The following is a 26,495-nucleotide window of genomic DNA, read 5'->3' as shown; positions in this document are numbered from 1 at the left end:
ATGATTAGAGTGTAGGAAAATGCATTTTTAGTTTTCAAAAAAGCTTTATCAGGAATAGGCCACCATAAAGTAATTCATCTATAAAGCTAAAGGGATGTCATCAATTTTACCTTACACTTGAATCACACTCTTGATTCCTATTCAGCTGTATTTCAATTATGCCTTTTATTTGAAGACAAGCCCCAACAAACACATAATGTCACCTAAAAGTGATCATCAAAAAAAAAAATCCTGTTGGGACAGGGAAGTTATTTATTTAATGCATAAACTACTCTGCTTCATTCCAGAGGTAACAGTCTCAATGCATAAAATATTTGCAAAGAAAAGGAAAGCAGCTATACCAACACTGGGCTAAGATTTTTTTTCCTCGAGATTTAAAAAGAGTTGAAGAAATTCTACAACGGTGGAGATTTCAGCAGTTTTAAATTTTTATACTTGGAATGTGGCTTAAGCAAGTCCCACCCTTCTGAACTTATCTCTGGAGGCTGAGATGTTTTGAGGTATTGTCACAGATCCACTTTCAATAGCCTGAGGCAGCATGTCCTGGGGACACTGTTAGGATGACTCTACAGAACATCAGCTCCTGTAAATCCACCAAGAGCACCAAGGGGCCCACAAGTATGACTGTGACCACATTGATACTTTATTCTAAAGAATTCTAAAGAATGTGGAATAACAAACAGGAGTCTCTTGTATTTCTCAGCCATGAGCTGGAAACTGACCCAAGTGAATACCCAAATTCAAAAATGCCATCAGAGCCAATAGTAATGGGCCTAAAACTACAACAAATCACCCCTTCAAAAGCCCTTATTGGTGCTAGTATCTATAGTCTACAATCTAGAAGTATTAAGTTGAAAGTCATTTGCAAAAATTAACTTTTTTCTGGGTAGACAATTTTTCATAAAAAAGTACTTGGTTTATTTGTGAAGGTTTTTTGTTAACAGAAAAACAGTAGGAGGCTAAAACTTCACTGATAATGTATTATATGTGTACTGTTATGGGTTAAACTTTATCCTCCCTCCTTCTGCAGCAAGGATATATTGAAGCTTTAATTGCCAGTGCCTCTGAAAGTGACCTTATTTAGAGATAGAGTGTGTACAGTGATAATCAAGTTATAATGACCTCCTTAGAGTAAACCCTGATCCAATATGACTGACGTGACTGGAGTCCTTATAAAAAGGGGAAATCAATAAAGAGAAGATGATGTGATGACAGAGAGAAGATGGCCTTCAATAAGCCAAAAAGGAAGTCCTGGAAGATCCTTCCCTCACAGCCCTCAAAAGGAACAAACTGTGCCAACACTTTGATCTAGGACTACTGGCCTCCAGTACTGTGAGACGGTAAATTTTTGCTGTTTGAGACACCCAGTTTGTAGAATAGCGATCTAAGGAACTAAGACCTGTAATTAAATGTAATATGTGATAATGGTAACAGTAATTTGAAAACAAAAGTAGTAGCTGCCAGTCATGATATCATTGAATCCTTAGCCTGACCCCACAGGATAGTATTTTATCCTCATTTTGTGGATGGGGAATCCAAAATTTGGTAGCGGGAACTACATTCTGATGTTATCAGAGACCCATGAGAAGGACTTAAATACATATGGGTTGACTTCCTTCCGAAAACAAGAATGGAAGAAGATGGCTATAAGCAGACACTCAGCAACTCAAAGCTACCTCAGTCTCTGCAGTTCCCTCGGCCTTTCCCTCATGGTCCCAAAATGGCTGCTGTAGGCCCCAGCTATCACATCCGTATTACACATCTACCCCATGATATTTATAATTCTCAAACAGGTGAGGCCTTTCACAGGTAGTAATTTACAGGGCTTCTATAAATAGCAACTTAAGTTTTCTTTACTTCGTCTTTAATTGCTCTCTTTAATTGCTCCTTTCCAATTACAGAAAGCCTGTATTTATTAGGCGTCTGCTCCACTTCATTGTCAATACACTCTCTAATTGGGAGAGATTTTCTTTCCCAATGTTAGACAGCATCACATAGAAACCAAATTCTCTAGCCTGATGCTAAGGTAAGGAAAAGTAGCCTGAGCATCCACAGTTGCAGCACCTCCTGAGCAAGTCACTCACTCATCAGGGCTTCCTTAAGGAATTCAGAGCCCCTTCCTGCTCCAGCATTTGGTAATCTACTTACTCTCTGACTGAAGCCACTTAACAGGTAACCTGAAGAGAACGACCTCTCAGGCTGCAGTGAACCTCATGGTCCTTTCCTCCCACTTCTCCAGGGTATAACCCCCGCTCCCCCAGTTATCCTCTGCATTATCCATGCAAGCATCCTGGCTTCCACAGCCAAGCCAACCAGAATCTCTCTCAGAGATAGCTCTGTTTCTTGAGTGGAGTGTCATACCTAAAAACAAGATATGGTAGCAAGCAACTCATTCCAACACTTGGCCATTAGCTCCCACTGTCCTAATTCCTGCCCCATCCAAGCTCATTATCACACTTTTCTTTCATCCTGAGGATAAACCTACAGCACCCTTCCAAAGCCAAGTTTTAACTAAAATCAGAATCTATCCCACTGCATGCAATCAAGAAAACTCTATTGCATCAGCTTGATAAGCATTTGAGATATTTCCCTGATACTAAGACACAGTGTGGAAAATTAGTCTCTCCTTCAGCCTCAGGGGTGATGTCTAAAATTCTAGATCAGGAAAATATGGATATTACTACTTTAATAAAAAGTAACAAAGTAATAATCTCCCTTCATTGTAGGGAGGGTGCAAATATGCCTTCCTAAAGACAACTTGTGAAAAAGGAAGTAAATGAAGCACTTATTCAGATTCATTAGGAGACAGTTTGATAACTGGAAATAACCAAATCATATTACCCTTCATCTTAGCTCAGTAGGCCACACAATCTATACTTCTTGCCTATTAAAGTAAGCCTGTTAAAGAATAAACAAAACCAGAAAACAGATTCTAAAAGACATGAAGCCATGACCAGGTAGTTCAGTTGGTTAGAGCACTGTCCCAATAGGCCAAGGTTGTGGGTTCAATCCCCAGCCAGGGAACATACGAGAATCAACCAATGAATGCATGAGTAAGTGGAACGACAAACGGGTGTTTCAGTGTTTGTCTCAAATCAATTAAAAAAAAAAAAAGAAACCTAGTCCCTTAAATCTTTTTTCTTTTTAAAGACATGAAATGAAAAGTTTTACTGTATTCAGTAAAAAGATTTACAGTTACTTGCAAAATAAATCAGAGAAAAACACTTGCAGTTGTGAGAGAAAAGTAATTTGCAAGATTCATAAGTCCCTGCTATTAAATAAAATTAAGTCTTTACCTACCATGTCTAAAATTCCAACAACATAATCTTTCAAGTCAAAATGGGTGGCAGTTCTTAAAATATGTTCTGCAATCTGTCACTTAAAAATAATAGCAAAAAATAGTATTATCCAGTGTGATTGACAATGGAAAACTACAGAAGTGTACTAACTTCTGTTTGGCACTAATTACAATTAGCAAAATTTTCTTTCTAAATTCCTTCCGGCTCCCTCTTCCTGGCTTACCTTCTCTAATTCCAAAGCAAGTATTCTGATTAAATGAAAAGCTGTCTTCTGATGTGACACAAAAATGTCTTTTAACTGCCCTGGCCAGTGTGACTCAGTTGGTTGGAGCATCACCCCATAACCAAAAGGTTGCAGGTTCCATCGCTGGTCCAGGTGCCTACAAGAGGCAACCAATCTGTGCCTCTCTCTCTCGCATTGATGTTTTTCTCTCTCCCTTCCTCTCTTTATAAGCAATGAAGAAATGTCCTCAGGTGAGGATTTCTTTTTTAAAAAATGACTTTTGACCTAACAACTAAGAATTAGTTCTTTGATTATTCACTCAGCATGGTGTTGGAGAGAGAGGGGGAAAAAAAAAGTAACCAACCACAAAGCAAAGTTAAGACTTGGTTTCCATTCTCTAAAAGCCAAATTTACTAGTAAATAATCATATACCCATGCCCAGCAAATACTTACTGCTGCCATTTTGGTCTAAGAGCTCTGAAGTCAGGGAAATCAGTGTTGGCCGAAATCAGTGCAAGGTGTTTGAGTGAAGACTTTTGAGAAATGATTTAAAGAAGTCCAAGGACAGGGACTGCTGAGATAATAGTTATTCCGTAATTGAATGGGCACTTACCAGATGCCAGGCCCTGTGCTGGCTTCTTCACATGCACTTACTTAATCCAGCAAAGAACTTCATGGGCTAGCAATGACTCTCATTTCACAGATCAGAAAACAGAACCAGAGGAATTTACTTGCCCACCAAGATCACCTAACCAGTATAGTTTAGACTAAGAGATAAATATATAGATTCTTTTATTCACTCATTCAAATACCATAATTGTTCTAACTTTGAACCGTACACAGAAAGAGGACCTCAGAAAAGAAACACCTATGGAAAATACTGTGTCCTATGGCATAAAAAAAGAAAGAAAAAATGGAGGGAGGTCGGGAAACAAAGGAGGGAAATTAGCAAGATGAATCAGGAAGTAAAACTTCTAAGGCACACCATCCAGATAAAACATGAGATGCTGGCTTTAGTTGACTTACTCTATTTCTATCCTACACCTCACACCTTGGGCAAAGAACCACTTCTGAATGTTCAGTATTAATCCAATCCCATCTGCAGCACACACCGCACATAGTAAAGGTTCAAGATTAAGAACAACTATTTCAACAAGCTGCCTGCAGCATGGAAGGAAAGAAGCCCAATCTTCTCCATTACCTGACGCAGCCCATTACCTGTCAGTGTAACCTAAGGCAATGCCTGTCACCTGGCAGCACTGAGCAACCACAGGTGCATAAGATGATTCCTGAGGGATGAGAAAAAGTATTTATTTAACCTTCTATTGTAACAGTTTTTACCTCATGCTTTGCATGATTTATGTTTTATAATTTACACAACATTTTAATATAAAACCACACAAACCAAATTGATAAAAAAAAGAAATACACATAAATTGAAAAAATATATACACATATTAGGGGCACAGGTCCAAATTTTACTGATGAGACAATGAATCAGATCAATGAAGACCACTGATCCACACACTTATTAAAAGGGTTGTCTGTTAACTTCCAGTACCTTCAATAGCCAAACTAAATGACATCAGGTTGGAACCACTCCACTGGCCAGAGGAAAAAAAAAAACCTCAAGTTTCATTTCGGTCTCTCTTTGAAAGGTATTTGATTCCTAGCTGATTCTGGGCACAAACAATGTTTGAGCATTACAAATCTATGGGGCCACCTCATTAGGAGTTCATACTGCAACCAAATCCCATTTTCCCTCTGCAAATTCAATTCCCATCAATAGCGCTATATATCACTGGCTACTGCTGTTGGCTGCCTGATTTTGAATCATAAAAATTTTTTTTGAAAGATTACTGCCAACACATAATAGGCAAACTGCAATTTCAATTCCCCACACATGTGCTTGAAGGAGGGGGGGCTATGCAAGCTACAAAATGTAAATGCAGCCTGTTGTTATCAGCTGTTTATAAGCCCCATGACATCCCCCAGTCACATAAGGTAGAAAAAAAAAAACACATAAAAACTACCGCCATTCAAGAAAGTCCTTTTGTTATTCTACTCAATACTGGTTCCCTGGTCTCTTAATTTTCTGAACTGTATATACAAAATGCAACAAAATTAAGCAGTGGAGGCTGCACACAGCCAATCTTCATTAGACAGAAGCAGTGTGAAGGAGTAACACGACTATGTGATGTTTATTAAGATGTTTTCATCACCAACTTTTTATGAATCCATCACCTACTAGAGCTAACATTTAAGAACAACATCCACTCCAACTAAGGTAGACTTCGCAGGGGATAAAGCAATTCAATTTCCCCAAAGCCCAAAATAAATCCATTCATTACCTGGCCTGTCTCAAACTCTGGGTCTGGCCAAGATATCACTTACCTAACACACTACTGGCCCACCGCTCACCTTTGACTTTTTTGTTTAATTTAATATACTACCCACTGGCACTGTGATGGGAGAATAAAATACAGGCGATCCATGGTAAATCCATGTCCATTTTTAAGTGGGAGGCAAAGGGAGGCACCAGGAGATCACTGTTTAGGGCTGGATTTCTCAATATCCTCACTAACGACATTTTGGACCAGATAATGCTTCCCAGTGGGCGGCTATCCTGTGCACTGTAGCATGTTTGGCAGCATCTCTGACCTCTACTACCAAATGATAGCATCACCTCTCAGTCCTGAAAATCAAAACTGTTCCCAGAAATTGCCAAATGTCCATGAGAGCAGGGTGGCATGTGAACCCTTGATTGCAAACCACAGGTCCATTGAGTCGACATACCCAGCAACAGGCAGAACTTTTATGTATATGGTTTGTATAAACAGGGAACAGCATGTATAAGTGCGTCGCACACCCTGGCATTAGCAGTCCATCATGCCCATAAACATTTATGGGTAACTGAACAAAGTCAAGTTTGCCTACCAAACAGTTTAAGGATGTGTTGAGGTCCTAATTTTGATCATTGAAAGTCTACTAATAGTAAAAGGTTCTTTTTATAAGGATAAAAAAATTGTGCCACTTTATTACTGCATTGGCCCAATAACTGTCCAGAGAAGAACACCTGGGAGATACCTGTCATGGGTTTTCCGTATCATCAACAGAAAACCTCTAGAAGTTCACTTTTATGGCCCAAAACTTTTTATGTAATCAACTGTCAGAAAAAGCCTTAAGAAAAATTTCTTCAGCATCAAACCTCCTTAACAGATATGCTGTGATATTTGGTTCAATGGAAATAAAGAGGTGAAAGGATTTTTTTCCCTAAACAAACACCACTGAGCTTCTGCAAACCAATACTAAAAAAGACGATTTTTATTTAACAGTTGAAGAAACCAGCTTTCAAAAGCTCAATTGCCATCTGCAATTATAATCAGGCCTAATTTAGAATATCCCACTATGTTTTAGTCTTAATTAAAAATGGCACATCCTTGCAAGGGAATGCAATGTGAATGCACAATTCAAATGTGAGCCCGACATAAAGAGACACACGCACACATTTAACATTGAAGTCTAGGCTTGGGAGACTTTATTTAACTTCAGTATATACTTTAACTTTCATATTCTAAATTTGAAAGGAGTGTAGATTATGTTAAGACAATTTCCAAAAATACAAATGGATTTTTTAAGCCTGCTACCCTTCACGAAGCATGTAGCTGACCCTATATCCCAGCCACTATCATGTTTACTCCGCATAAGTGATGCAATGCTTCAATGTAGTATTTCCACTGATGCAAAAGTTTTTCCACCACACTAAATAATAAGGTTTACCAAGTACCTCTTGGCCTCTTTGTAAGTTTAGTAATTAGTTATAATGCTATGTCCCTGCATGCTTCAAATTCAGTGTAATTTTTACATTCCTATTTCTTAATATGGTCTCCAGAACAATCAGCCCTTTGCATACAGAACATTAATGCAGACATTACCTGAAAACCACTAAACAAACTCCTGCTGTCAGTCACAGCCACTTAAAGTAAGACAAATACAAAGAAGACATAGAATGGAGGAACTAAGAGCAACACATGGGCACCTTTAACCTGCAAGATTAAAGAGAAGCGTTCTCCTACTACCCACTATGTGGTGACTCCTTATAAAAATCCAGCTTTATCCAAAATTCATTGGTGTTATATGCAGGTTGTGCTGCTGGAACAGAGCCTCTGGCAAGGCAGGCAAGAGGGGGGTGGAAAGCTGTAAACAATAAGTGTGCCTCCCATGTAAGCCTGTAAAATTAAGCCTCTCCCAGTTGGACAATTAGCTTTATATAGCTAATCAGGAAGAAAGAAATGAGGCCATCTGGTTCTTAGAAGAAGTTCTATATCTAACAAATAACTATCTTCTTGAAAGTAAACTTCCTTTGTATAAGAGAGCAGGAGAAAGCAAGAAGAGAACACCCTTTTAAATTGCCTATACACGTTGATAAACTCACAAGCAGAATAAGACCTTTTTTTATCCAAAAGCAAAAGAACAGTGATTAAATGTCAACACCCTAACTGGACAGACCTCATTTGATTCCTAGCACTGTCACTTATTCATGGGTTAGCCTTTGGCAAACAATCTGACCTCTGCATAGTAGACTGGGTCATTGTCCCTGCATCCAGGTACTTCTCTGTCCCTTATTTTGGGGGTTGGCCATCTGACTTGCTGATTTCGTAGCTTAACTTCAACTCTCCTTGGTTCACACAGCAGCATACCTGCAGGAGCAGCAGCCTCCTTCGTCCCAAAGTGGGTTATAGGCAGAGTAGGAGTCTACCATCAACCAGTCCAGTGTAGTCAGGGGGAGAGTCACCAGGGCTGCCACATAAATTTAGGTATTTGATACACAGCACATAGGTCAATTGACAGACATGGACCCCAACCCCTACGACCCCCCTGCCAAGCTGAGTATCTTGGCACAAGGCTGCTCCCTGGCAGAAGAAAGAGGTAACATTTTTTTTGCACAAAAATATCATTTGTCCAGAAAGGGCACCCAAGTATGGTGAGGTGAGCTTCTGTACATGGCAGGGAGAAGGCTGGCATCTCACAGGGTTTAGAAGAGTGTCTACATGGAACAATGACCCAGCATGCGGTGGGACTGATTGGGAAAAAGAAAAAAAATTCTCTCCCCTCTCCTGCTCCCACTCCCACTCCCTCTCCCTCTCCCTCTCTCCCTTTTTTTAAGATAGTGGAAGCCAGTTTACTCACTGTCAGACAAGCGAGTTAAAAATATAGAAAGGGGAGTCCTGGCCAGTATGGCTCAGTTGGCTGGAGCATCATCCTGTAACCAAAAGATTGTGCGTTCAATTCCTGGTCAGGGCACATGCCTGGGTTGTGGGTTTGGGCCCTTGTCCAGGCACAGGTATATGCAATCTCTGGTTCAGACACATGCAATCCCCAGTCCAGATGCGTAAGATCCCTAGTCTGGGAACTTACGGGAGGCAACTGATCAATGATTCCCTCTCTCCCTTCCTCTCTCTGAAAACAATAGGGGGAAAATGTCCTTGGGTAAGGTTAAAAATAAACAAACACGGACAGGGGAAAAACTAAATTGAACCACATAGTGTTGAAATGTTTGGAATTACAGGTAGAATTATGTATGTTATGGAAATACATAAAAAACAGAAGTAAATAGATATAAATGTTGTATGTATGTACATACATATAAATAATCCCTAGATGTTTCTATTAAAAGGGTCTGGCACTGTAACATCTCATGAGCAGTGAACACACCTAATTCCCAAACTTTGGTTTCTAAATATCATTCTCCTCTCAACACAATCAGAGGTCCAAGGTTCCTCAGTTCCTTCGCTGAATCCAGGGCTGGGGCCAGCAAAGTACAAGACAAACCTAGAACTTTTTGTTCCAGAAAGAAACGTAGTGCTCAAATAATGATGTTGACACATGTCAAAAGGACAGAGGCACCAGCTAGATGGAATTCCCACTATCTAAATGTGGCGGGGAAGTTACTGATAGTAACTTTATAACTCAATAAATAAAAGAGAAATCCACGAGTCCCCTCTAATGTAATTAATAAACAAGACAAAAATTTAAGGAGAATGGTCTTAAAAGTACCTATCCACAAAATAGTTTCTACGAAGAGAGGAAAAAAAAGAGTAATGTTACAATGGAGAAGCCAGGCAGGTGCTGCCTCTATCAAGTGATCAAAGTGAACATCACCAGCAATGGGACACATGGGAATTGGGTGATAAGATGCAATGAAAGGAACAGAGCATCACTTTTGTGATATGTCTGCCCTGATGCATAACCAGCATCTAATTGTGAGGAAGCCTCAGACAAACCCAAACTGATAGTCTACAAAATAATCAGTTTATCTTTAAAATTATCAAGGTCATAAAAGCCAGGAAAACCTGAGAAATTGCTGCAGAAACAAAGGAGATTAACAAACAGCACATGATCCCAAATTGCTTTTTTTTTTTTTTTTTTTTGCGGAGGGCCGGCGTCCGGCGGGGCAGGGGGGGGGGGTGCGGCGGAACCCGGGGGAGGGGCTGAGGAACAATCAGGACAATTTGAATGAGGTCTGAGAACTAAATAGTAGTGTTGTATCACAGTTAATTTCCCAGTTTTGATGGATGCATTACTGATGCATGTATGAGAGAATGTTCTTTTCGTTAGGAAATACACATACAAGTTTAAAGATGGCAGGCACCAGGTTGGCAATGAATTCAAACTGGTCTGGGGGAGAGGGCTGAGTTTCTTTAATTGTCATTTAATTTTTTTTTAACTTGTAATGGTTACAGTGCAGGGTAGCTATAGAAGGGGTAGGCCCTTTCCAAAGGTGGATAGGAAAAGTCACTCAGAAAAGACATTCGAGCTGAGATGTACAAGAAAAGGAGCAGCCATGCAAAAATGTAAAGGGTAGAGATAATCATGATGCTGATTTAAAACAAACAGCACCATCATCTAACTCTTATACAATGCTCAATGAGTGCAATGCAATGGCTTAAGTGCTTTCCATATTTTAATTCACGTATCCCTTAGGACCACCTTATGTAGAATTAGTATTATCAAGTAGAAATGTTATTACACCCAATTTAAAAATGAGGAAACTGAGAAACAGAAAGGTTTCAGTAAGTCACATAGGTCCCAAGGTTGGTTATGATTACAGTCAGGATTTGAACCTACCAGTCTGGCCCCAGGGTCTGTACTCAACCAGTATGTCATCAAGGTAGCCCCAGGATCGAGCCAGGACTGTTGGACCACCCCAGCCACAAAGACTAGAGCAACTCAGTGAGTGCAACTGAAGATATGCAAGGTGGAGGCAGGTCCATTGTGAGTGTGGATTTGTTGTTGTTGTTATTGTTGTTGTTTTGGAGATTTTATTTATTTATTTTTAGAGAGGGGGAAGAGAGGAATAAAGAGGGGGGAAGAGAGGGATAAAGAGAGGGAAAGAAATGCTGAAGTGCAAGAGAAAACACTAACCAGCTGCCTCTTGTACGGCCACAACAGGAGACGCAGCCTGCAACCCAGGCCTGTGCCCCAAATGGGAATCAAACTGGAAACCCTTTGGCCTGGCTTTGGCCAACCCACGGCCACACCAGCCAGGGCGAGAGTATGGATTTTTTTCAGGTATAATGGAGTTAGATATTTCTAAAAGCAGGGAGACTACTTGAGAAGACTGTCACCACGTTTTAACTCAGACAGGATGATGGCCTAAACGAAGTCAGTGGCAGGAGAGATGAAGAACACCGGCCAGAGAGATTCAAGGTTTACTTTGGGGATAAAGCCAAGAGGACTTGGGTGCTTGCTCTAGAAAGCCAGGCCATGAAACCACCTTTTAAGTACAACGGTATTCACACACCCAATCCCTTGGATCCCTTGGATCAGACTTCATGCAGAGAGGTCACCCTATGTTGCTGGTGGTTTTCGATTCTGGCTGCCTAATGATGCTCTCAAACAGTGAAGAATGCACCCCTACCCTCTTCTTTCTAAGGCCTTCATGAGACTATACCATGTTCAATTTATGTAACCATTTTCTCACATTAATAAACAATGCCCAGTTCATTCTGATGTCATAGCTTTCCTCCATACAAACAGAATGTCTCTCCCACCAATTAAGTCATTTGTCCTCCCTGAATCTCATCAAAGATTGTACCTGGCTGGCACTGTAATTGGGAGGGTTTAAAATAGACAATTTAACCTTGAGAAGATGTTCATTCAACTCAACACATTTTTCTAATCTAAGAAACACACAAATTCCCTTTTACCTCAGCATGTCTTGCTTTAATTGTGACAGCAGCGCCGAGAATTTCATTTTCAAAGAGCTGACTGAGCCACATGGGAACATTAATACCTAAATATTGAAGCAAGCCTGATGCTTTGCTTAAAGGGAAGCTGAGAGTGCTAGATGAAAGGTTCCAAATGTCTCTGGTCTATGCCTTCAAAAAAACAAAAACAAAAACATGTCATTAGCATATTTTATCTCTCTGCATAAAGTCAGAAGTAAAAAGCGTGATTTGTCTTAAAAATGAAAAAAACCAAAAAAGGCTCTTCGCTTTCTATTGCCAGTAACTGCATTTGCTAAGAATGATGCTAGGTTGTCTAACGGGTATCATTTTCTTCACTTCTGAATATGGAATAAATGTTCTTTCACATCTTTGACAGTCTAAGTGTATTTCACTCTGCAGTGCTGACTGTGGCTATAGAAAATGTTCCACATCGCAGGCCTGAAATTATACAGGGTGAGCACGGGCAGCAAGGACTGGAAGGAGCGTGTGGGACACAGCTGACCTGTTCTCTGTCATCCTCTTGTTCATCGCAGAGGTAGTTCCATCAAATGATACAAGTACAAAAAAATTAATTCCAGGAACCAGAGAATTCAGAACAAGGATAATAGGGTCCCAATCCCCTGAAGCCAACATCATCAAATTCTCTCATGTGATTTACAACCTGGTAATCTATCTCTTTCCATTGATTATCCTGCTATTATGTACTATAACTGCTCTCCGCCCATTTCAGGAACTCTAAAGTGTTGCACTGAGAATACACTACTGCACCTTTAATGCACAGAAAGCAGGGAGGAAAAAACCCAAGAAACAAAATAAGGCTGGAGACTGCAAAAAGATGAAGTTCCTTTCAAAAACACTAGAGAAGTTAACAGCTTTTCAGGGAGGCAATCAGGCCATTCACGCCCAGGAGCAACCTGGGTTCACAGCTTTAACATTTCTAACTGGAAGGAGCCCATGAAAACTTTCTGGACCTGATCAAATTGCACAGGAAGGTGCTTTGGATCCCAAGATGCTGGCCAAACAAGCTCCGTACATGAGGGCCTTCTCTGCTGCACAGATTATTTGTAATATAAGGTTTATCAAAACCTTATAGCTGGGGTTGGCAAAATCTATTCCACTGTCTTCTGTCTGGTCTTCAAGCTAAGAATAGTTTTTACACTTTTAAATGATTGGGGGGTAGGGGGAATCAAAAGAAGAACAACATCTGCGACAAATGAAAAGTAAATGCAATTCAAATTTCAGTGTCCTCAAATGAAGTCTCATTGGAATATAGCCATGCCCATTTGTTGGCAATTGTCTATGGCCACTTCCAAGCCACAATGAGAAGGTCCAACTGCAATACAGGCCAGCAAAGCCAACTGGTTCTACTATCTGGCTCTTTATAGAAAAAAACCTGCCAATCCCTGTCTTAATTCACCCACAAATTTCAGAAAAACAGCTCCAAATAAACTGGAAGTCCACTAGAAAAATGTAGTTACTAACGAGAGAAAAAGTTAACCTTCTTCTTAGGCTCCCTTCTCAGAAAACCCAGCAGAAATGCGACAATGTACATAAAGTCCTCCAAAAAGCTTTCAAGTTTGTCACACTGGCAGCCAAGGTGGTGGTTAAAAATAAAGCAGAAAAAAGATGAAAATAAAAAATGAGGAGAAAGGCCTTTCTCCTGGTCATTTTACCTACATAATTTCATTTGATGTACATAGGTTCTGCGAGTGGTTATTCCCATTTTACAGATGAGATTGAGCCCAAGAGAGGTTGTCTAAGGTCCTTACAAGGTCACAGCAGAACATGGGGTCTTCAGAACTCAACCCCAGGTTTCACTGGCTCAAACCCTATACTTTTAACTATTACAAGATGATTTGGACTCCTGTTCAAGAACTCATGCTGCCTTTGCCATTAGGAAAAACAGAATGAGACAGTAAGAGAATAAATAACATTTAAGTGAATGACAGAGAACCACCTACCTTTGAAAGGAATGGTCATTTAACAGAGAATGTTTGTCTTATTAAATGCCACATGCTTTGGTGTTGAGCTCTTAAGTAACAATCAGTTCCTGTACTTCCTATCACTTTGAGTACAGCCAAATCCATCCAGGCAAATACTCTATAATATTTTTATCCATTTGCTGAGAAGACAGCTGGCTTTAGCCCAGCATCCTTGCCCCATGGACACTGCTTCCCCCATGCTTACTTCCCAGGGCAATTTTTTACACCCAGCAATAAATCACTCATAATCTCAGAGACAGTGACACTACATCTACCAAATGATTCAGGTCTTTCAAAACCTATTAACAGAGGCTGATGCCACAGCCAGGAGTAGCACTGTGAATGTTACTACTATGATTCTGACAATGTTCGTGGCGAATACATGCAGCATTTACCATGTGCAAGGCACCATTACGAGCCCTTCAAATGGACTTATATATGGAATCATTAATCCTCACATCCCTACAAGGTCAACACAATAACTATTTTTTTTTCCAGATCAGGAAATTGAGGCACAAAGAAATTATAAACAACACTGCCTCTCTACACTAGAGCAAATAAAAACATTTAAATCTGAAAAGCAATGGTGTATGATCCAGCTTATCTGCACTATTAAGAGTAAAAGGACGGTCTTTAATTTTTAACAACTGAAAAAAGGTGGGGAAGAATAACCTGCATCAGTGGACAGAAATAAGAAAACACTTTTAAATGCAATGTCATTTCTTATTTGAAAAAAAAGGAAGAACCTCCTGGAATGTTCAGGGATGGTGGCATGGTTCCAGTTGATTTGCCTTCACAGCAAAGGTCAGGCAAGGACCCTTTTCTGTTTTGTACACTTCTAAGGTCCTGAAGCTTTTTGGATTATACCAAATACAATTCAGCCTTTCCCTGAAGGATGAGGCTCTTTCCATAATTAAGACTAATCAACCTGAAGGATAATTTCCATTAGTGTTTTAAAAATTTAATCATTATAGATTTAATACCTAACCTTTTACCAGTGGACTCAGTACATGACTAGGCTGAATCTGACCACAAGCCATTGGTAGCAAACACATGGTACACACTCCAATCCTTATTCTGAGACCCTAGGTAGATGCAATTGATGATATTCCTCTTCCCAATGGAGTTCATCCTCTTCAACAGAAAGATGAGTATTATCCAAGATAATCACCCAAAGAACCAAAAGAAAGGGATCAGAGTAAAGACGTAAGATGAAATCCTTCCATAGCCTAACCCTAAATCGGTGACAGCCAGGCATCAGGGAAGGCCATCTTTATCTCCAATAGTTCATGGGGTCTGGAAATGCACTGGGGTTTTTCCCCTAGCCTGCTTCGGAGGCTTAATCATGCTGTCTTAACCAGAAAAGAAGGAATTATCTCACACAAAAGAATGGCTGATGGAAGGACACGCTTTGGGGTTGGTTGATTCAGCAGCTCAAGATTATCACCAGGAATCCAGATTCTCCCCTTCCTTACCAGGCTGGCCCTCCTCAAATGTGACTTCATCCTCAGGCTGGCAGTGTGACAGCTGCGGCAGTGTGACAGCTACGGCAGTGGTGGGTGGCACATCCCGACAGCACCCAGAGAAAAGACCAGACCACAGCTTCCCAGCTTCCCTGGCTTCAAGAAAAGATGCGGCTTTCTGGGGAGGCCCCAGCCCACACATCTTCTCCATCTGTTGGACAGAGTCAGATCACATGGCCAGTTCTGAACCACTCACTAAAAAGGGATGTCAACCAAATAAACCCAACCAGGAAGCGAGGGTTTGACTTCATAAGAGGAGGGTGGGCATCTATGTAAAATTTAGGCTCTATTCAGAAGGAGATGGATACTGCAAAGGCATCAAACAGCATCCCCAACAGACCTTCCAACCTGAGCCAAGATACAGACCAGAGATGAGAACTGGACAAAAGCCCAAAGACAATTACATCAGCGCTCATGATGTAGTAAAAACTGAAGTCATTAGCAAAAATTTTTAATTGAGAGTAATTAAGTGAAATTTAAGGTATCTACTTTCTCTTGAAATATTGGAATGATCTAACACTGACTCCAAGTCCCCCAGCGTAACAATCAGCCCAAGCCAAATAGAGCTGGCCTTGGACAAGGAGCAAGTTGTGTCCAGTTCTCCAGTCTGGCCACTCTTTACAGCTCGCCTAGCTCACTCCTTTCCTTCAGCTGCTGAGCCCAGACAGAGGGCATTTAGTTTACAACCTCAATATTGGTTATCACAGAAACCAGCTGGAAAAAGTAGGCCTGCAAGCTGGAAAAACCCAACAACAGAACATTCACCTCTAGGTGTTTTTGGAGAATTTAATTTGAGGGAGAAACAGAAGGGAGAGTCAAGTTAATAATCAAAATTTTCTAGCTCCATTCTCAGAGGCCCCCTATCCCTCAAAAAGTCATGTAAGAGTTAAAGAGTTTGCAGAGCTGCCTTTTTGTGGTAAAGAAAAAACCTATCAAATGAGAGCATCAGAAAGATCCAGCTGGGTGTAGCCTCAGATTTAGTGCGGCGTTTGATGCAACTGGCCCCAGGCATTTCAGTTTTAATGAATCCCAAAGAACATAGTTTGATCCTGACTTCTGAATTGATGCAGCATTCTCTCAGGGCAATATTCATAAGTCTTTAAAGGAGACCCATTTCAAGAAGACAGAGGATTTACACTAAAATGAATACCTACCAGGGACTGCCACTTACTCACAGCTTTTGTTTCACAGATGGCAATCCACACCACTTCTGTTCCACCAGCTATGGTGTTGAGGAAGGAGGTACAAGAAATACCAATTCTAGACCCCTGAAATTATACCAAGATGATCCACTTAGGGGTGCCTAACACTCCAGGTTCCTAAGTGGATATCTGTTATTTTTACCTGCCCAATTATCTTGGCAAAGATTCTTCTTTCCTAAAAGAAAGCCCTTCCAAGAGGCTATGGTGGGCGCTTTCACTCCTACATCAATGACAGTGGTGCGGACATTATCTAAGCCTGCCCAGTTATTGGTCCAGCCAAATGTGACCCAAATCTTGATCATTAAGAGTAATTATCTTATTATTTATCTAGTATCTAGACTCAAGGAGAGTTTCTTTCCTTAGAAATAAGGAGATCTGTATACAATGCAGGTGATCTGGGGTTGACCTGGATCTAGCCATGACTAAACCCACTACACCCAGGCATTATAACACCAGTTAAGTTCTTCTACCCGCTTGAGCTACTCTGTTGATTTCTCTTCCTTTCAACTGAAAATTGAATGCAATATTCCCTAGGTCTAGTTCTGAGGCCTGAGCTGTTAATATCTATTTACAGGTCACAACCTGTATCTTAACATAGTCTTTGACACATCGTCAGGGCCTTCTCAATATTTACTAATTGAATGAGAAAATAAATATATGTCTGATTAACACATCAACCAACCAGAAGGATCAGGAATGGGATGCGTCCATGTATCAAATGGAAGATTTGCTGAAGAGCAGAGTGTGGCAGAGCCCAACAGAAAGGGTCTTCGGGGCCAGGGAGACAGGAGCCCCGCTTTTAACTATCTCTTTTACCAGCCCTATGATCCTGGACAGTGAACAAAGATCACCTACAATTCCATCTTCTCACTTACACAGACAGAAAGATGGTCCTGTGAGGACACAGACACAAGGAGAGCACCATGTGGAGATGAAGGCAGAGACTGCGGTGATGCACCTACTAGCCAAGGACTGACAGCAAGGCCCGAAACCAGGATGTGGTAAGGAAGAGATCCCCTTTCAGAGCCTCCAGAAAGGAACCAACTTTGCCAACACCTTGATCTTGGACTTCTAGACTCCAGACTACACTCTGTAACTATGAGACAATAAAGCTCTGTTGTTTTAAACCAGGTAGTTTGTGGAACTTTGTTATGGCAGCTAGCAAACTGATATTGGAGGTTTGACCCAATCCGTGATATATTGTGATATATATGTTTACCATTTACCAATGCTCTGGGAGGGGGTTGAATTGTAGTATTTGCTGATTAACATGGAGTAAACAGTCTTGCCACAGCTAACTTCAAACCACCAATGTGCCACATTGCACATCATGGTATTGCATTTCTACTACACAGATACAGTAGACAAAGGCTCAAGAGCACAGATCATAGTAAAATGTATTAAAATAATTAGGAAGTGATATATTTGGGATACGTACTACTGTCCTTCTTAAATGTAATTTAATTGTAGACTTACATAATTTTTCTTAAAAAGACTGTGTTTAGTAACCAGCTCACAGGCCCTGGCCAGGTGGCTCAGTTGATTAGAGCATTGTACCAATACAGCAAGATGTGGGTTTGATCCCCAGTCAGAGCACATACAAGAATCAACCAATGAATGCATAAATAAGTAGAACAACAAATCAACGTTTCTGTCTCTGTCTCCCTCCCTCTCTCTCACTCTCTCTAAAAATCAATAAATAAAAATTTAGTAAGTAAATAAATAACCAGCTCACCCCGGAAAATGTAACAATCAGACTCACAAGCCTGCACAAGCAGATCCTTGACCCAAGAAAGGGTGGGTACGTCAGAGGTCCTCTGGTCTCAAGGCCTTGGGAGTGTGGTCTTCAAAATCAAGTCCCTCTGCAGAAGAGGGGTCACACTGGCTGTCAGATAGTAATAGACAGCGTCCGGTTAATTAAGCAGGTTTTAGTGCAGCTAAAACCCTGGGCCTATCTTCTCCCTGATCCCATAAAGCATTCGTGGCAGTTTGGTTTTTAAGCAATACAGGAGTAATTTAAAATCAATTTCCTCTCTCCTTGATGAACAATGGACTATTTAGTGTGACCCACAGAGAAGATTAGAAGACATGTACATGAGGCAGCTACCTGGAGCCCCACTGCAGTGAGTTTCACGATTCCAACTCAAAGCTGATGTTTGACTGGTACCATGAGGCTGCTGGTCTTACTCCTCTCTGAACTCCGTGGCATCTATCAGCACTGGCTTGGGTATTTGATTCTTTCTCTCATTGGGTATTTGATCCTTTTTCTCATTACAGGGAGGGGGGAGGTCATATTTTACCCTGCTTTGTCATTTTTTAAATTTTTTATTGATTATGCTATTACAGTTGTCCTAATTTTTTCCCCCTTTGCCTCCAGCCACCCAGCATCCTCCACTCCCTCCAGCATCCTCCCTCCTTTGTTCAAGTCCATGGGTCATGCATATTAATAGGGAGGGACAGAAGGGGGGGAAGAAAGAAAACAGAAGATGGGTAGAAGCCTCTAAAGTGTTCCTACTCATCTAGAGGATTTACTGTATTTTATTCTATTATAAGGTCTCCACAACCTTTACAAACATGACTACATTTGTTTGTTGTGGTAAAGAACACAGGATATGTGAAAGTACCTAGAAAAAAACTGTAAAACGCAGATGTTCACTAATTTTGAATCTCAGGGTTGCTTTATGAAAACTATGCTTACTTGAAATTTTAACAAACACAAAACCAACCATCTTATCCATCTATTATGAATTGAATTGTGTCTCCCAAAATCATATATCCTAACCCCGCTACCATAGAATGTGACCTTAATTAGGAACAGGGTCATCACAGAAGTAATTGGTTAAGATGAAGTCATTAGGGCCTCAGTCCAGTGACCTGGTTGGAGCATCATCCTGTACACTAAAAGGTTGCAGGCTCCATCCTGGGTTAGGGCACATACCTAGGTTGTGTTTGTTCCCCACACACCTGACCATACGCACAACCTGTTGTACATATGGTCAGGGCACATACAGGAGGCAACCAATAGATCTTTCTCTCTCACATCAATGCCCCCCCCCCCGCCACTTCCCCCCATCTTCCCCTTCCTTTCTCTCTAAAATTAATAAAAACATATCCTAGGGTGAGGATTTAGGGAAAAAAATGAAGTCATTAAAGTTGACCCTAATGCAATACAACTAACATCCTTTAAAAAAGGGAAAATCTGCAAACAGACACATATGCACACAGGGAGAACATCACGTGAAGATGAAGACAGAGATCCAGGGTGATGATTCTACAAGCCACAGAACGCCAAAGACTGGCTGCAAACCACCAGAAGCTTGGAGAGAGGCATGGAACAGAGTCCTCAAAAGGAACCAATCCTATACACAGTTTGATTTGGTCTTTTGGCCTCCAGAATTGTGAGACAAATTCCTGTTGTTTAAACCAGCCAGACTGTGGTACCTTGTTACAGCAGCACTAGCAAACTAATATGACCTCCAAGCTCATGCTTTCTCCTATGGCCCTACTATAGGCCATTCATCTAAGCTCTTGGGCAGTGGTCTCATGACTTTAAGTGGAGTTAAAGCTTAAGAAGATTCCTGAGTTTAATGAGTGCGTCTAATATATTTCCACTCTATCATCAACCGATAAACCCTAAAATAAGAGACAGAAAGTGGGCAGCACAGGATGACCAGCCACATGTCCTGATTCATGGATAAGAAAAGGAGTCTCCACAGTAAAAAGACAAAGACACGAGCTGCACCGTCTCACTGAAGCAAGAATACCCATTCTCAATTTCTCTCCTTTGTTGGCCCACTCCTTTTCTTCCCTGGTGAATAAAAATGCCCAAGGGGAAATGCGGACTTGATGAATTTCATCAACATTCCTAGCCAGACAGGGAGCTGCTTAATGTCTTTATCGATTCCTTGTTTTGCTCTACATTACGTGTTACATTGGCTCAAGCAGTCCACACAAGAAGAATCAAGATGGTGTTGGCAAAAAGGCATTATTTCATCTTAAGCTTGTTACCACTGACACCAGTTAACCCTAAACAGAAGCAGTCAGTCTCAAAACAGGCATGTGCAAACTTCCTATTCATTCCATGCCAATAGCTCCTTCCCATGGCCAATGTCCCTTGATTTCAAAGCCCCATCTTAGTTTATAAGGAAAAACAAACTGTGGCAATAGCTGTGCCCTTTAAGTGGATTCTGCATGCTAGAATAGTGTTTTGTTTTGTTTTATACTCCAAGATAATGGTTCCAAATGCTTTAAGGGGATGAATTTCATATTAGTTAAATTTAGAACACAGCCACTCTGTCTCTCCACTTCATATAAATATCAAAATGTGGCAAAAATACAACTGACAAAAGTTATCGAAGAAATACAAGATCTTCAGTATCCTTGCAAATTTACCCATTTTAATTGGTAAATTAAACATGATACAAGCAAACAACACATAGGATGTTGAACAAATCTGTTAATTTTAGGACAATGACCTAACACCAAATTCAACATGGTAAAAAGAATAAATCAGGCCCTTCCACAAATGAACTTGGCCCCTTTAAAAATATGAACTCTTTTGCTGTATCCTGGCACTAACACACAAAGGAAAGTGAAATCTGACATTAACTATGCTGCACCATTTATTCTGCTCATATATACATTAATAAAAAGTTGAGTTAAATGACATAAAAACCTTAAGAAAATTATTCCAATCTGAAAAGTAGCTGAGATTCCAAACCATTTTTGTTCACCATTCTTTCAACCTGCCAGAAAGGAAACAATCAGTTAGTAGCAACTAAGAGAAGGAGATTTCAAGCCTACTTCTCTACCACTAACTCACTGTCACCTTGAATGGGTCTCAGGCTCCCCAGACCTCAGGCTCTCAGCAGAAATGAAAGTTTGGATTCCATCAAAAACAAACAACTTGTTTTAAATCCTCAAGCGAGGGCCTCATGTACCACCTCCCAAATCATTTGTCAAATAAATAAGGTAGTGTATGTTTCACATTTTGTGCTTCAACAAGAAAAATCAAATTTGAAGAAAGGATCTGAGTTAAAAAAAGTTAAAAACACTGGTGACATTTGGTCTTTTGTTTTCTTTTTTAAAATAATCCCATTACTTGTAGAAATGAATATCTACGTTGCTTCATACTCACACAAGAAACATGATGTAAGCATAAAGCATGGAACTAAGCTCCTGAAAGAGTGTTCTTGTCATCAAGAAGATTCAGGTGCCGGACTGTTCTAGCCCTTGAAGGAGCTTTGCATGCACATGATGGAGAACAATATGATTGTGTTTGTGAAGAAAGTTCTAGAAGACTCCATAAGGAGTAACAACTTTGGAAAACTAAAAAGGAAGTTTGGCACCTTCGGAGAAGATTATGAGAGTATTTCTCATCAGATCAATTCTGTCACATGATTGGGAAAAGACAGAACCCTGCTTGTCCAGGGCAGCACTCCTCCAGTCAGGGTGTTCTACCTGGACTCTGCACTTCTTGACCCCTTCACCTTTCAGAACTTTCAGTCCCAAGTTATTCAAGCGATACCACGGAATGTACTGTTGTTCTTCGGAGCCAGCTGAAGGTTAGGGTGATGAAGGAGTTCAGAGGGAAGAAGACAGCCGTGCTGAAGGAGATCGGCAGAACAGACCTGGACAAGGAGGTCTAGAAGCAGGACATGCAGTGGGAACAGAGCTGGACAGACGGTCAGGTAGCAGGTCACGTAGTACCATGTCTTGAACAAGGTGGTAATAGGCAGAGGCCCCTCCTGGCACCTATCCATCATGGACGTCTACCTGGACTGGCATTTCATCACCACGGTGCATGACAGCAATGTGATCATCTCTACCCCAACAAGCAGCAAGGTGTATGTGGTCACAGCCAGAGCCTCCATGATCCACTCCAAAGTACTGGCCATCATGATCACGCCCAGCTGCCTCCACTCACTGTCATTCCAGCTCACTGAGGTCACAACAGCAGATGAGCTGAAGATCATATTGTTCCTGGGAGCAAGGAACACCAAATGGGTGTCCTTCAATTGATGAAAGAGTCAAGCAAACCACCAAGGAGGCAGCATCAGCATCACTACCTCTTGCTGCCTGCTTCCCTCCGTCTGTGTCTGAGACCCTGTGATCAACTGGTGTCTGCACTGGGATGTGTGGAAAAGCAGGCTCACTTCACGGAGGAGGAGGAGGAGGAGGAGGAGGAGGAGGAGGAGGAGGAGGAGGAAGGTGAGGAGGGTCTGTGCTCCTGTTGTCGTCACATCGGGACCCCAAAGCCCCAAATCCTCTCTGGTGTCTTTTTTTCTTTTTTGCCTTCTTCCCACTCACCTTGGGGATAACAGGTCACCCTGAACACATGTGCTCTAAATGGTCACACACCCCGTGCACATATCAGATGTCTCGGCACTACTGTCTACAGCCAAAGAAGAGCCGGGAATCTGTTATCAGTCTCATCAGCTATTTTTAACATTTTGTATCTGAGTTCTTTTTTTGCATTTCTTAATAAGCAACGTGAGGAATGGCCAGAGCTCTGAAGTCAATACCAACATACCTGAATTGTCAGTCAGGGACAGCCAAGCTAGACAGGTTCTTTGTAATTCCTAATCAGGAAGCTTTCCCACAAATCAGTCTATTGAAATTCATAGGGGATCAGAATGGATTGATCTATCCTTTGTTTTTGAAAACAAATCTCTCATAGCACAATAATGTTTAAAAATAATAATAAAATGCTGCTAACAAGTCAGCCTGTAGCTGCCTCAAACTTTGTTTGAAGAAACAGAAAAAAAAGAAATACATCACATAAATTTTCTAGTCTTTTACATTGGCCAAGCTTCTTGCCCATTACACAAACCAGCTACCCAAGCCTACAAAAATTATAAAGACTGTAAGACCCAAATCCAGTGACATATGGGAATCTCAGACACAGGTACACCCAGATCTTGACAGCTGCTGTGTATGCATAAATGGTACTCTGCCTACTTGCTTATAAATATAACATTAATTATTTAATTTAGTAGAAGGTGAAAGCCTTCCAAATTTAAAATGAAATTTTCTTAAACCTTCCCCTCAAGTAGCCATACAAAATATCTCTTCACCCAAATTCTCACACCTAGTTCCTATCCTAGAGATGCAACATTGCTGACACCACTTGGAGAACACCCAAACTTTGAGGACACATTCCCAACTCTAAGAAAAGACACCTTGGAGTTTCCATACTTTTATTTCAATTAATTTCTTTGAGCAGCTAGTAACACTATATAATCAGGCTGCTATCACCATTTGCAAAATTAATAAACTTCCTAAAACATTAGTAGGACTGCGCTGATCCCACCACCTACCTACCTGTGGTGGAATCAAATGGTTCATGGCTGACCTCAACACTGCTACATTCAGGGCACAAGGGAAACACCCACATCTTGCTCGGCTCTGTCCCGGGAGGAGGGAGATTATCAGGGCTCAGCCACATGCAGTATGTCCAGATGGAAGGCAAAACACGTAGACTGTCATCTGTGTGTTTTGACTAAATGACAGCATCTGTAAACAGACAGGCTTTCTCACTTTTCACCCAGATTAAGAAAAACTCCTTCATGTTCCCACAACAGATTAAAAATCGTTTAAAAAAAAAAAAAGGCATTAATTATAACAATGCCCTGTCCATCTCAGTCTTAGCTATGAACAGACCAGGCCAATTTTGTTATAACACCGTGTTTCTTCCTGTAAGCTATTTCCCCAAACACAATGTGCAGATTTCTGTCATGCTTTTTTGATAAGAGTCAGGCTTGAAAGCAGGGCTGCCAGATTATTACCACAGTATAAATACAGACACACAAAGCAAAGTGCTGATGGATGTTGGCTCTACTGGCATAGGAAATCAAACAGAAGATTTGAGACTTATATTGCTGTACAAAGGATGTGGTACAAAGTAGATACTTAATAAATGCTTGCCCAACTGAGTAGCACTCTACCTAACACACATGAAACATCAAGTCCTGGGTGGGCTTCAACAGAAAGAATTGATCTGCAGGGGGACTGGGGACAGCCCTTGGAAGTGGCTCTTATCCTCTAAATAAGCATTATTTGCAATCACTGCTTCCCGTCTGCTAGGACTCCCAATATCTGAGAGCTACAACGAAGACCTGACCTAATTTACTCGAGCCTATCAGCACATTGGCCACCATGTCAATTCATACTAGGTCTGCTCAAAATGGAAGAAATGCCCATGTAACTAGCAGCCCAGAGCTGCACCCTGCAAAGGCACAGGTGCAGGTCCCTGCGCCATAATCCTCCCATGTGGTCCTCCCAGATGAGCACTTTCATCCTCTCTTTGTGTTTAAATCCATTCGGTCCATAGCATTCTGATGAATCCATGCAGGGCAGAAAACAGGCTTCCAAAGACTTGCTGATTCCATCCAAATACTCAGGAACAGGCTGGATACTCAGTCAAGAACCATGCCTACTGCACAGTTTAGACTCTGGTTTCAAAATTATATATTTTGAACATGATTCTATCAATCAATACACATTCATTACATGCCACAGCGAACACCCTGAGATGCGTTTTACTTTTTTTTAACACAGCTGTCCATCTGCTGCTTACACTGCTGATAAAGCTCTAAGTGATTAAGGAAAAAAGAGAATTCGTTTGCTGTGATAATACACAGATCTGTGTATCTTTCCAACTGCCTTCAAGGTTGAAAGAAATGAGGTTTTGATGAGTACCAGCTAGCTATTAATTAGATTTAGTCACAACAAAATATTACTTTTCAAGCACTTAAAAGAACTGAGAAAAGCTACAGAGCTTAGCAGAATTTTTCTTTCTGTGTTTTGGTTTCCCTGACCCCCTTTATAAATTCCTCTCCTTATTAAAAATGCCATTCTGAAAGGAAATGAACAGAACAAGAGCTGATGAGTAAAAGCAAGTGATGATTATAAAAACCTCATTCATCCATCTCCAATTTTCAAAACCCATTTCATTTTGTTTAGCTAAGAAAAGGAGAGTTGTATACATATCTTACTCTTAAGAAATACTTTAAAGCCTTAAGGAGAATTTCCCACCATAAAACCACAGCTGTTCAGATTGTGAACAAAATGTGGACCATTATCTTCCCTTTTTTTAATCTATTTCCACCTAGTTAACAAAGAAAGTGCTGATTCCTGGGCTGAAAGTAGAGGCCCCTCTAAAAACTGTCAACAAATGATCATCAGCAGCAATACAATATCAACAGCAATCCCCAATTTGAGTGTAGTAAAGAAGGAATTTGAGTCTAGTAAAGAAGGAAACTTTATTCAGCGCAAAATAGCCCAACAGTGATTCAGCATGGCTATGAACAGCTCAGTAGTGATACAGCAGGCCTCTCTCTGGCTAAGACAGCTCTGCTCTACTCCTTGGTGGTCTGCTTTGCCCTGCTTTGCCTTGCACTGGGCTGCTCCACTCTCCTCCTGTGAGGTATTCTTTAGTGTTTCAGCTCGGCTGGGGAAACAGTCTTCAGTGGGAAGGGAAAGTACCTCTACAGAGCCAGAGGGAAGCTTACACACACAAAAGTCCCAGCCCCAGTCCCAAATCCCCGTAGTTTAATTGGTCCAAAGGCACTATCCCGATTGGTCAGAATGGAGCCACTCTGACTGGTCGGTGAAGGTAATGATGGGGATATAGTTGGGCAGCTCCGACTCTATGGGGAAAGCCTCAATCTTATCGGCTAAAATATGATTCTAGGAACGCCTTTAAAAAGGCTGACTCAGACGGCAGAAACACAGCAAGCGGGCAGTTCAGTGCAGAGGCAGGTAGTTCAGGGCAGGCTTCTCCCTGACATGCAGTTTGCATGAGAAGCCCCTGTCTAGAAATGGCTCCTAGGCTCTGTTTTCCTTTGTTTGTTTGTTTGTTTGTTTGTTCATTTTTAATTTGAGCCCAGTTAGCCACCAGGGTTCCTTTTTAGTAAGTATCTTTTTTCCCAGGGTTCACATGCAATTCACCACAGCAGGACCTTTCTTCACATACACTGTTTTAGAGTTCCAATCTGTCTTGACGGGGGACAGCAGTGCCTGGGGTCTATGTGG

General features: G+C 41.0%; 1 protein-coding gene and 1 pseudogene across 3 annotated transcripts in view; one reads left to right on the top strand and one right to left on the bottom strand.

Moving 5' to 3' along the window:
- Positions 1 to 22,648, top strand: part of LOC129088476 (NAD kinase-like) — a 101,031-nt pseudogene extending 78,383 nt beyond the window's left edge.
- Positions 1 to 26,495, bottom strand: part of PTPRG (protein tyrosine phosphatase receptor type G) — a 681,808-nt gene that overhangs the window by 622,104 nt on the left and 33,209 nt on the right. The gene's annotated exons all lie outside the window — the stretch shown is intronic.

The sequence above is a fragment of the Pteronotus mesoamericanus genome, unplaced genomic scaffold (assembly GCF_021234165.1).
Source record: "Pteronotus mesoamericanus isolate MK-2021 breed Mesoamerican mustached bat unplaced genomic scaffold, CSHL_Meso_final scaffold_54, whole genome shotgun sequence".
NCBI lineage: Eukaryota > Metazoa > Chordata > Mammalia > Chiroptera > Mormoopidae > Pteronotus > Pteronotus mesoamericanus.
This window is presented reverse-complemented; position numbering and strand designations above follow the sequence as displayed.